The following is a 7,419-nucleotide window of genomic DNA, read 5'->3' on the forward strand; positions in this document are numbered from 1 at the left end:
CTACTTCTCAACATTCATGATCAAGTTCTTTGAGACCAAGAGTATCTTTAGAATTGAATGCTCATAGCAGAAGCTCGACCATTGAGTGCTTCAAGTGCATTCAAAAGACCACATTGCATCAAAGTGTGCATAACCCGTACTAATAATAGAATCTCAAGATAATGAGGCATTCATTAAGACTACCGCTGATGTCATCACTGACCCGATTGAGAGTCCTTTTGATGTGGATGAAGAAATCATTGTAAATGACCTTCTATTAGAGTATTTTGGAGTAATGAATTGTCTTTTCCCTGTCCTGACACTAGATGATTCTTTGAAGTAGAACATTATCTTTCACACATTTGTGAAATGTGATAATAAGTCACACAAGCTGGTTATTGATAGTGGAAGCAAAAGGAATGTCATATCAATCCAATACGTTGCTCGTCTTAGACTTAAGATAGAGCCTCTTTCTAGACCTTTTTGCATCACTTGGTTTGACAACACTTATAAACCAATTACCCAATAGTGTCGCGTACCTCTTCACTTGGGTGAATACAAAGAAGACGTCCTATGTGTTGTTATCCCTGTGGACATATCTCACATTCTCTTAGGACATCATTGGCCTTATGATCATGACGTCACCATCTATGGTAGGGTAAATACCCATGTGTTTAAGCATGAAGGCAAGACAATCTTGCTCCGCCTTGCTAAACCTGAGCCTAAAGGAAAAAGACTGCCAACCAACAAGGAAAGGACTAGCCCTTAAGTGCTATAGCCTTAACCTCCTGACAGGGAGACAGTTCATACAGGAAAGTAAGGAGGTTGACTTTATTCTTCTGGTCATCTCAAAAAAGTTGCTACCCCACCTATATTTGTAGCTAGTGATCTACCTGGCAAAGTGATCCAACTGAATAAGTTCAAGCACATTGCACCAGAGGAGCTACCTTCTGATATGCTACCCATAAGGGACATTTAACATGCGATTGACTTGGTTCTTAGATCGCAACTCTCGCAACTCCCTAACCTTTCACATTACAGGGTGAACCTAAAGGATAGGGAAAAGCTTAATTGAAAAGTCAATGGATTACTTGATAACGGTTATATCCAGTATAGCCTCAGTGCTTGTGCCATCCTTGCCCTCCTAACTCCTAAGAATGATGGCTTTTGAAGGATATGTGTAGAAAGCTGAGTCATTAACAAGATAACTGTCAAATATTGGTTTCCTATTCTAAGGCTTAATGACATGATTGACTTGGTATCCGGATCTACTTAGTTCTTTAAACTTAACCTTCACAGTGGATACTATCAGATTAGGATTAGACCTGGAGATTTTCACGGGGCAATCCACATCGATGTAACAAAAGTGAGGGACCTACAACAATGACAAAATGCCCTAAATTATCAACCTGTTTGCCAAGTAGAGTCTCACGAAATCTTTCCTTTTTGCCCTCAGTTACATCTAAAAATGACTTGTAAACCTTATTATGACTGTCCCTCATTGGTTATCTGCAGATTCCATTATTAAGAAGTGTATCTATGGCTTCTTGTACCAATTTCTCTTGACACACTACTAATTCCCCTGGCATCATACGAGTGGTTAGTTATGCCTTTTGGCTTAACAACTACCCCTAGTACCTTTATGAGGGTAATATCCCACTTGCTACAACCTTTCCTAAGTAAGTTCTTAGTCATTTACTTTGATAATATCCTAATTTTTAGCAAGTCCAAAGATGAGCATTTGAACCATCTTAGGCAGGTATTTCTCACCCTTCAGAAGGAGAAATTTTACCTTAATTTACTTAAATGCTCTTTATTGCAGAATCAAGTTATCTTTCTTAGATTTATTGTTTTCGAACATGTCTATCTGCTGATCCTGTGAAGGTTCACACCATCCAGGAGTAGCTTAAACCTCAATCGCTACATGAAGTGTGGAGTTTTCATGGTTTAGCATCCTTTTATTGATGTCTTATATGAGATTTTAGTATTGCCATATTGTTTATCACTGGTTTCTTAAAGAAGGATAAGTTTTATTGGACCCCCGCTACCTTAAAAGCTTTCCAAGCCATTAAGAACAAGCTAATATGTGCCCTAGTGCTTGTGTTACCTGATTTTAGTAATTGCTTCGAGGTTGGTTGTGATGCTTCTGGACTAGGAATTGGTGGTATACTTAGTTAAGAAGGCCATCCTATTATAACACCTTAATTTTAAACCCATTTTTATGTCAAATAGAAGCAAATGGAACTATTTATCAAGCCTTTACATTGGGAAATTTTAAATTTCAAAATATTTCTTCTCGGGCTACTATTTATATAACCCTAAAATTCTAACCAACTTTGAAAAATCATAACTAATTCTAGAAAAATTGAAATGAAATGGTTTTTTTTCTATTTGAAGCTTCTAGATAGATACTTAAGGAAAAAATACTTTGAGGTTAAGAATCCATATCATACATGCCCAGTTTCCACACAAAGATGCACTATATATTTGGTCATTTTTCAATTTTTCCAAAATGTATGCCTAACTTTGGATAGGCATAACTTTTTGTACAAAGCTCCAATTTTAATGGATTACTCATTTTAAAGATAAAAATGAGATCTATTAGGCTATTAAGTTTCATGGTCTAACTCATCTAATGCTCAAAATCTCAGGTTAAATTTTTAGTGCAATTAGGTCAAACTTCAACCATTTCAAAACCAAACTTGACCATAACATTTATCATCTCAAAATCATTAACTCATCTCAATTTAAACCATACTTTAACCATGGTATACATCTACAAGAACCAAAGAGTCAACCCTTCATAATTATACGTCATATGTAACAAAGTTCCAAAATATCAAGGCATATCCAAGGTCTTCAAGCTAAAGTCACCTCTTTGCTTTCCTTAAAGCTTCCATCTCCTAAATGGTTATGGTTCAAAAATAATAGAGTGAGATTCTAAAGAATCTTAGTAGCAAAGAACATCAATTAAAGCATTAAAGTGCAAGGTAAATTCATGTTATATGCAAGCATTAAATCTAAATATTAACATGCCATAAACATACTATCAATATATTGTGTAACATCATTCATCATCCCCGGACAGTAAAATAATTTCTAAAGATCACGATACATTTAGGCCATTCCTGGATCAATTGTATACTTACTCTTATGTGCCTCATCCAGGATCTTTTCTCTGAGTTCGTCAATAGAAGGGACATATATTCTTCCTTCGTATTTCAACACTCCTTCTGTTGATAGCTTGAAACCTTTTACTTCTCCTTCCATCATCCTTTCCTCATAATTCTTTTACAAGCTGGTCTTATCATTGCACTTCCTTGATCTATTTTATCATTAAAAAGTCCATTTGTAGTGTTTTGAATCCCTCTGTCATTAACTGCATTTGACAGATAGGACCTTAGTCTCATATGTTCTTATGCAGTTCGTATGTTTTAATCACAAGTGATACCACTTGCACTACCTTTCTGCTTAAAGTGTCTGTCACTATGTTAGCTTTTCTTGGATGGTACTTATCTGCTAATTATAATCTTTTAATAATTCCATCCATCTCCTTTGTCTCTGATTTATCCTTAGTCGTCTGGGTAATAAAAAATAGGGAAAACCATATTTGGGGTACCTATACTTTTTTTCAATTTTCAATTTGGTACCTATGTGTTTTTTGTTCTTAACTAAATCTTTATTTTTCCTCTATTAACATCATTAATCCTTATGTAGAGACTAAAAATATCAATAGAACAAAGTTATAAGAGCTAATGTTGCTAAAAAGATAAAATTAAATGTTTAATTAAAGGGAAAAAAACATATAGGTACCAAATTAAAAATTGAGAGAAAGTATAGGTACCTTCAATATGGTTTTCCCTAAAAAATACTAGGGAATAGAGATGCAATACAATGATGCAGCCTAGGTGTCCATTCACTTGGTCTAATAACTCTCTGAATTTCTAAATAGAATTATCACAAATTTTTATAAACAAAACACTGAATCAAAATAAGGTTATGATTTCAATTCATCTAATTCAGAGTAAAATACCAAGTCCTCTGCAACATTTAATCACACAACATTTGTTCCAGTAATTGAAAACAGAGTACATCTGAATCATTCTTAATCACTTTACAACTTATGAAGCAACAAAGAATTTGAAAGAAATAGATGAATGCAAGACTCCCCTTTACAATCCATTAGCTCAATTCAGCTCTATTCTTGGAAGAAATTATGGAATTAGCTACACATAATGGTGACTGCCCCCTCTTCAATGTTCGAATGCAGCTTCTCCATGGAGGCTCTCAAGTTCGGTGACTCCTACTCAAGAGGATACAGAGCAGTTGGAAGGATAGGAGCTCAATCTCTACTTGTGAACTTGAGGAAAAAGCACATAGACTATTTCATTTTTTTAAGAATATATCAACAATCCGTTCATTAGAGCAATGCCGCTACGAAGAAACAAAATCCTTGGTCTATTATTCCTTTCTGTTTTTCAGTTCCCCTAAGTCATTGCAACTCCTTTCTGTTGGCTCTTGGTTGGCTTGGAGTGAATTTTTTTAAAATCATTTTCGTTTTCCTACTTCAGGATTGCAAGAAATTGAATGTTAGCTCTTTTGGTGGAATTTCCTTTCCTTCAGTGATGGAAATTAGTTTCCATTAGTGATGGAATTGCATTTCCTTCAAACTCCCCTTTCCTTCCTTCTAGGACAAAATATTTTTGTCACTCCAAATTTAAATTCTGCCCCTGAATTTAGAATAATAAGCCAAAAGTAATATCCAATTGTGAAAATTAATAAGAAAAATTATTTAAAACATCACAATTGCTTAATTCTTTTACCCAAGCACATTAACAATTTATTTGTTTATTAATGCAAGTAATGCTCAATCTATTTCTTAAAATAGCCTAAAATATACATTCGAAGCATATGAAAAATATGATTTATCAGTCTTATATTTAGCTCTTTCTGGTCGTGGAGGTATTTGAGACTTTTGTGGTCGTAATATAGCTCAATAGTTGCTTTGTATAAGTAATGCCTCTATAACTTTAAAGCATATACTATTGTGGCCAATTCTAGATCATGCATCAAATAGTTCTCTTCATATGACTTGAGCTATTGTAAGGCATAGGCAACTACTCTACCTTGCTACATCAATACACCTAGTCCCTGTTTACTAGTATCAGTACACATGACATAAGTTTGTGTGGATCCAGGATAATCAGCACAAGTTAGCCTCTTCTTCAATTCCTAAAAACTAGCCTCACAGTGCTCATCCCACATGAAAGGCTTGTTCTTTCTAGTAAGCCTGGTCCACAGTTGAGCAATTCGGAAAAAGTCTCAAACACTTCAAAAACCTAATGTCAACCAAATTTGAATTACATCTTTGACAATTATTTTTTGCTTTTCTCTTCTTTTTCTTACCTACCGAATCACCACCAGTGCCTTTAGAACAAGATAAGAGATTTTCCTTACCAGGATGAAAGAACTCAGACTCCTACTCACCTTTTTTCTACCTCTTTGTATTTGGTGGTTCTTCATTCTCCTCCAATCCATGCTTTAAATTTACCTTTTCTAGCTTTTGAACCTTCATACGTTAGCTGTGGTAAAGGACTTGGAATGATAGGATTTTCATTAATTTTACTTTCATCACTTTTATATGAAAATTTAACAATATAGGGCATTTTATCTTCATAAATGACTTTTGTTGGGCCTCCCTGAAATAGTGCTTTCTTACAACCTTTAGCTTTTGGGCTACACCACATACGTTTACTTGGGCCCATCTTAGGACTTATTCCCTCCAGTCCACTATATATGTCATTTTAACTAATTTATGAGAATTAAAAAACTGATAGTTAACTCATTAAACATGTCCTAAATTAAAGTTTTTGCACTCTTACTCTTATGAAAAATAATTTTTAATACATTTTCTCTCATATCTATTGTTTTTGCAATGCCCAAGGCAAACAATCAACGAAAGGAAAAAATCCTCTCTTTTCTTTTTACGATGAAAGTGCACCACCACCAAAAGACAAAAAAAAAAACACAAATATCAACTTTATTTCTCTCAAGTCTCACATGCAGTTTTAGTTTATAGCCTGAATTTGATGAAAAATTTAAAATGTGTCAGGTTATGAAAAATTTTAAAATTCACCAAAATGAAATGCACTTATAATAGGTAGCAAACCAAAAGTTAGCATCTCTAACCAAAAACACAGAAGCACAGGCTAAAAAGGCTGCATTCAAGAAAGATTTATTGGACTTCAACCTTTTGCCATGTTCATATATTCAAGGCAAAGGGGAATAAAGTGTTGACTTAATCATTCCCACAAAATTATAGACCAAGATGTGGAAGAGTTACCATATTGGAGCATGCTTTGTCAAGGCGGAACTATAGCAAAGAAGCTGAAACCTTACATAGGTTTGGACCTAAATATAGAAACAGTGTGCAATGATGACAATGATGAATTTCCCTACCAAATATGAACAAACATTTAATTAGCATTGAAAACCCATCATTTGAAAGCCATAACAGACATGGTCAGGAACTCAAAATGCTTTTAGTGACAAAGATCAATTGGACTTGAACATAAGTTCTGAAGATTAATCCTTTCATGCCAACAATATAAATGCATAGATGGAGGTTGAAGAGGAAGAAAACATAGCAACACAAATCATTCAACCAAGAATAGAATACTTGAATTCTTTAGTAAGAGGTATTATAGTTGTTTGAATAAAGCACCTTCAGCTTCCATGAGATGCTTAATATATCATAAAGAAAATAATAATCACCCACCTGTAAAACAACCTAGATTTTGTAGATTTTTTTTTTTTGCTAAAGCATAAATATCCTCCTATTGGAGGCAATCCTATTTGAGATACTGTCAGGCACTAAATGTGGCCATATCTTCTAGTATAGATTCGAACTTTGGTTCGTTACATTGTGACAAACTTACCTCTTCCACTAGACCCAACCACCATTAGTAGATTTTGTAAGATTTTGAATTATCATATCTAATATCAAAGCATAGTGGGTTTCTCATTTGAAGTTAAAGCTATATATGGTTTCTTCTTTTCTTGTCTTTTTTTCTCATTTTATTAAACAATTAGGAAAAATAAAGCTTTATATTGCAAAAAGAATAATTCTTATAAAATCACATAATAGAACATAGGGTCCAATGAAGTAATATATATAACCATTAATAATAAGCCATGCCTTAGAATTTTGGCATAGTATCCATGGATCTTTTCTTCATCACCAACCTGATTGATAGGGAAAATATGATGATAATTATTGGGTTTTAGACGTACCTGGAGATAATCTTCGATATGCTTTTTGGTCTATACAAGGTCTAATCACAGGTATGGACACAGGCTTTTTGTTTACACCAAATGCATAAAGAGGAAGAGTTCTGGGGAGAGGTTTTTTAAAGAGTAGAAGGAGTAGTTAGTCTGCTA

This window comes from Neltuma alba, unplaced genomic scaffold, assembly GCF_004799145.2.
Source record: "Neltuma alba isolate B1F8T4 unplaced genomic scaffold, ASM479914v2 tig00003226_pilon, whole genome shotgun sequence".
In the NCBI taxonomy this organism is placed as follows: domain Eukaryota; kingdom Viridiplantae; phylum Streptophyta; class Magnoliopsida; order Fabales; family Fabaceae; genus Neltuma; species Neltuma alba.